Below are 6,000 nucleotides of genomic sequence, written 5' to 3'. Positions count from 1 at the left end.
AGAATGGGCTAGAAATCTGGATTAGGACAGAGTATTTATTTATTTAAAATAGAGATAGAGAGTGAAAGAGGTCACAACACCAAAGCGTCCTTCTATGTGGTGGGGGCCAGGCTGGAACCTGGTTATGCGCATGGCAAAGCAGTACACTATTCAAGTGAGCTATTTTGCCAGCACTGTGGGGAGGATTTACACTATGTTCTTCCCATACTGTGCCAAAGAAGGCTTTCTTTTTTAAGTTATTTTTTTGTCATTTTATTGGAGGGTGTTAATGGCTCACAGTATGTCTGTTGACACATAGCTTCAATTTCTCGTCTCCCTGCGATAGGTTTCTGCAGAACACTCTCATCCTTTTCTGCCCTCATGCACCAGGACCCCCAAGCCCCTCTCCAACCCCTCCAGTCCCCTCCTTCCCCAAAGTCCTTTGCTTTGTTGCAGTTCTGAAGAGAGTACTTGAACCGTAGACTCCCATACTATACTGGGGGAGGATTGGCTTATTATTTATTTTTAATATTTAAAAATCACTTCATTTTAATGAGAAAGAGAGAGAGAGAGAGAGAGAGAGAGAGAGATGGAGAGAGAGAGAGAGAGAGAGAGAGAGAGAGAGAGAGACCAGAGCACTGATCAGCTCTAGCTGAACCTGGAAGAGCCTCAGGCAGGAAAGTCTTTGGCAGAACCATCTTGCTCTCTCCCCTGGACTGAAGGAAGGATTTAGACTATGGTCCTCCCATAATGTGCTGAAGGCCTGAGCTTTCCAGGTGTGGAAGAGCCAGGAGTGTGGAGTTGGGAGAGGCGTCCCGGCCCTCACCCCACCCCCATTTTGCTGTGCACACTCTGGTGATGGAACCCCTTCTTCTTCTCTCCAGGTGGCTCCCTTTTCGAATGTCTGCCCAAATGCCACTTTCTCTGAGGAACCTTCTCTGGCCACCCCATTGGCAGAGGTGTCCCCTCCGTATCTGACTGCTTTGGCCCTCTCTGCTTATTCCATGTGTTTATGGCACCTCCTAACATGTGGGTTCCCTGACTTCTGGCAGTGTGTTGCCCTGTTCACATACAAATTCACAGTACTCAGGGGCTAACATGTAGTGATACCCAGCGAATATTGATGAGTGAGTGAGTGAGTGAGTGAGTGAGTGAGTGAGTGAGTGAAAGCACTTCCATACTAAGCAGTGATGGCTGGAAGCATATCTGTGTCAGGGGCTAAGGCTGCAGGCAGTTAGAGAAAGCTTTCTGGAGGAAGGAAAACGGGAGGGACGAAATATTATGTGGAGAACTTCATGGAGGTGACCCAAGGAAAGGGGGAGGAGTAGCAGATTGGACCTATGGGTTCTAGTGGACAACACACGTGGGTGGGGAGGGGTCCTGGAGGGAGAGGTTTCGGGGGGAACAGAACAAGCCGCAGGTGCCACTGAGTCTCACAAACCATGGCAGAGAATAGAAGAACTTGGTCCTCCTCTGACCTTCATTCATTCATTTACTTCTCTCCTGCTTAGCAAGTTCTCAGTGAGGTGGGAGAGACCATACAATGCTCATGCAAAAAGACCTTTGTGTCTAAGGCTCTGAGGTCACAAGTTCAATCTCCAGCACCACCAAGCCAAGCAGTGCTCAGGTCTCGGGCTTTCTCTCCCTTCATTCAAATAAAAGAAATAATATTTTTAAATTCTCGGTGCCAGCCTTGTGCTGGGCACTGCCACAGGGATCTCTTCTTGTTCGTTGAGGAGTTTCCAGTCAATCAGGAAACACATTCATTCAGCTGTCACATGGGGGGTAAGTCTGCCCAGAAGGGGCTGAGGAGGGGTGTGATGGCTGGTGGGAAAGGTTATTTAGGGAATGCCAGCCACCCAAAGTCCTGAGGTGTAATGCCAGCCTCCTCCCACCTCCCCTTCCACCCTTTCATCCAGGGCACATTCCACATTCCTCTGCACTGCCCCTTTAAGAGGCAGCCTCCTTTCTGAGCTAAGGAGGTTCTGGGCACACAGCCGAGCCTGCCAAGGTTGTGGGGCTATAAATCAACATGGCACCCCCTTGGCAGTGGGCACTCCTCTGAGCTGCCCAGATGGCGGGCAGGCCTGGGGCTCCAGGGGCAGCCAGACACACAGGAGGGGGTAGACGTGCAAGGTGGGGACACAGCTGGGGCCCGGGCCCCAGTGGCAGCCGCCCCACCTCTGTCAAAGGGCCTCAGGCCAAAGAGAATGCCAGGGGCCCGAGATGCCAGCCACAGGGAGCAGCCGGCTCCTGACTCACAGGTTGGCATTGGTCCCTGGGGTCACTGCCTTCACCCTGCCAGCAGCTCTGGCTGCAAGACGTCCTGTGAGCCCCACGCCGTGGAGTCTCCTCTTTCACGTCTTGGGGCCACAGTCTGGTGCAGCCTCCAATCTGAAATTCTGCCAGCTGGTGGATTCCATCCCAGCTTGCTCAGCCAAGCTGAGCTCTTCCCTGCTCTGCAAAGGACCAGTTTCCCGTCTGGAAGGCTGTAGGGTTACGGGCATGAGCCCCACTGCTGTGACTCCAAGCTTCCCAGAAAGGCCTGGAAGGTTTCTCAAGGTCAGGTGCAGAGGGTGGAGCTCTGCTCTAATGGGGGGTTGCCATCCCTCAGCCACTCTCACAGGTGCAGTGACAGAGGGAACATATGTTGCTCCCACCCCAGAGGACAGTGACAACATCTCAGCAGCCACAGCCCCACAGAGCTGGGTTCAGCAGGCCCTGACAGAGCTGGAAAGGCAGCCGGTCTCTTAGGCCTGGCATGTGTGTAAAAGGAAAGATACAAAGCCTGGAGACCCCTCCCACGAAGAATCAGAAAGGTTTGCCCGGCCCACCCTACCCCAATAGCTAACAGAATTTCTAGAACAGTAGAGAATACCTGACTTAGAGAATAGGAGAGATTTCCTAACATATTCTCCCTCCCCGCCCCCCCCCCCCCACCAGGGTTATTCCTGGGGCTTCTTCCCTTCAGGATGACTCTATCACTCCTGGCAGCCTGCTTTTGCTTAATTATCTGTTTTGTTTTCTTTATTTTGCATATAGAGACAAAGAGAAATTAAGAGAGGAAGGAGGAAAGAAATGAAAGAAAAAGAGACAACTGCAGCTCTGCTTCACCTCTCATGAAGCTTCCTTTCTGTGGGTGGGAAGCAGGGGTTTGAATGTAGGTCCCTGTACATGGTAATGCATGCTACTCCACTGGGTATGCCACTTCCCAGCCCCTTCCTAGGATTCTTGTTCTCAAATTCTCCTGAAAAATAAAAAAGGAAGGAAGGAAGGAAGGAAGGAAGGAAGGAAGGAAGGGAAGAAGGGAAGAAGAAGAGTTCAGGCCTGGGAGATATCTCAGCTTGTCAGAGGACCAAGTTGCTTGCCTGAGGCCCCAGAGGCTACATATTCAATCCCTGACACCACCTTATGTCAGACTTCAGCAGTACTCTGGTTGGTCTCTCTCCCTCTCTCTCTCTCTCATAAAAAAATATCTGGGAGGTCATATAGTAGTGCACCCAGTTGAGCCCACAGACTACCTTGTGTAAGGACCTGGGTTCAAGGCCCTAGTCCTAATCTATGGGGGAAGGCTTCATAAGTGGTGAAGTAGTGTTGTTGATGTCTGTCTGTCTCTATCTATTTTTCCCTTCGATTTCTATCCTATCAAATAAAACAAAGGATAAATAAGGAAAAATGACCCATGGAAGCAGTAGACTTGTCATGAAGGTACCAAGTTCTGGCAATAATCCTGGTAGCAATAAAAAGAAAATCAACATTAATTTTATTTTATTTAAAAAATAAAAACATGGGAGTCAGGCAGTAGCGCAAAGGGTTAAGTGCACGTGGCACAAAGTGCAAGGACTGGTGTAAGGATCCTGGTTCAAGCCCCCGGCTCCCCACCTGCAGGGGAGTTGCTTCACAGGTGGTGAAGCAGGTCTGCAGGTGTCTGTCTTTCTCTCCCCCTCTCTGTCTTCCCCTCCTCTCTCCATTTCTCTCTGTCCTATCTAGCAACGACAACATCAACAACAACAATAACCACAACAACAATGAAAAACAAGGGCAACAAAAGGGAAAATAAATATTTAAAATTTTTTTTTTTTAATATCCATTTAAAAAAAAATCAAAACGCATCTGGAGCAGGGGCAAGGACTTCCCAGGGTTAGTGATCCTCTCTCAGACACTCATTGCACAGATGAGGAGGCTGAGGTCCAAAGAAGCAAGCCTGGTCTCCTAGCATGCTGGCCTCTTCCTTTCCACCGCTTGTGCTCCTGGCCAGACCCCCCTGAGCAGCTACCAAACAGGATGCATTCGTTCAAGTAGAGCAGTTGGGGGCGAGATACCAAGGAGCACTTGTCAAAATAACAGATGACAGAGGAGGATGAGAGGTAAAGCAGGGGAAGAGTGTGCTCCAAAACAATGGCGGTGGGGGAGACAGAGAGAGAGAGAGAGAAAGTCAGGAACTGGGCTGGTATTTTGCTAAAAGATGGAGGATAATGGAGTAGGTTGTTGGTATGGTGTGTGTGTGTGTGTGTGTGTGTGTGTGTGTGTGTGTGTGTGTGTGTGTGTGTGTGTGTGTGTTTGTGTGTAAGTGGGTTCTGGGGTTATTGGCTCGGGACCTCCAGCCTTCACCTGATCCAGGCTCCTGGCCATCTCCAGTCATTTAAATTCAGCCCTCACCTCAGCTCATTCTCCTGGCTTCCTCCTCATTCTCCTGGGACGGTTTATCTGGCTGCCAGAGTCATTTGCCGTCTCTAATTTGTGTTTAAATTAAAGTTCCCACAAACGGGGGCTTAATGTGCTGTTACCAAGAGCTCTGAGCCCCCCTGCAGCTCTGGGGAGCTGAGGGGGCTGGGGAAGAGGCCATTTTGCACGCATGGAGGCAGATCCCACTGAGGGTAGAATCCCGGCAGCGTGAGCCAACCCAGCTCCTCTGGCCCTTGCTGCTCTCCCCAGATGATGTGGAACCGGGCAGAGCCTGGAGGTCCTGTCCAGGGCCTCGCTGGACTTTTCCCCTCTCCCTGGTACCTTGGGTAAAAAGCAAGGGTGGTAGATAATAAGAAGAGGGCATAGAGTAAGTAAGGAGGCCTGAGGCCCTGTTTTTTTTTCCTTCCTGACATTTACATGAAGTATTCACAATATGTCTACACTGTTCTAAGGCCCTCATAGCTACAAACTCATGGAAGTGTCTTCACAGTCCTGTGAGGTGGATGCCATCATCATCACCAGCCCCACCTTTATAGATGAAGAAACTGAGACCCAAAGAGCTCATACAACTGCACGAGACCACACTGTGAGCAGGGGGTCACACAGTGAGGGGGCTCAGGGTGCAGACACAGGCAGCCTGGTTGTGAAGTCTCATGGCCAGGCTGCCACTTGAGCCCAGAGTTGTCACCCTCAAGATCTCTTGATCACACGGGGTGGGGGGGCGGGGTGTTGGAGGAGGGAGGCTGTAACAAGTAGGCATAGCGGGGTACTGGGTACTGGGCAGATGGGGGCAGGAGGGGATGTGCAGTAAGGACCTAGGGAGGCAGCTTGTTGGGTGACCAACAGGGCAAAAGGCCCTTCCTCAGGCCCCACTCAAAGCTTCCTGTGACAACTGCCTTTTTCTTTCTTTCCTTCTTCCTTTCTTTCTTCCTGTCTCTTTCTTTCTTTCTTTTTCTTCTTCTTCTTTTTTTTTTAAATATTTTAAATATTTTATTTTATTTATTTATTCCTTTTTGTTGCCCTTGTTGTTTTATTGTTGTAGTTATTATTGTTGTTGTTGTTGGATAGGACAGAGAGAAATGGAGAGAGGAGGGGAAGACAGAGAGGGGGAGAGACAGATAGACACCTGCAGACCTGCTTCACCGCCTGTGAAGCGACTCCCCTGCAGGTGGGGAGCCGGGGTTCGAACCAGGATCCTTATGCAGGTCCTTGTACTTTGCGCCACCTGCGCTTAACCCGCTGCGCTACAGCCCGACTCCCTCTTCTTCTTTTTTTTTTATCCAGAGTTCTTCTTATCTTTGGCTTATGGTAGTGCTGGAATTGAACCTGGGACTT

This window comes from Erinaceus europaeus, chromosome 7, assembly GCF_950295315.1.
Source record: "Erinaceus europaeus chromosome 7, mEriEur2.1, whole genome shotgun sequence".
Classification (NCBI taxonomy): domain Eukaryota; kingdom Metazoa; phylum Chordata; class Mammalia; order Eulipotyphla; family Erinaceidae; genus Erinaceus; species Erinaceus europaeus.
Note: the sequence above shows the minus strand (reverse complement) of the source record.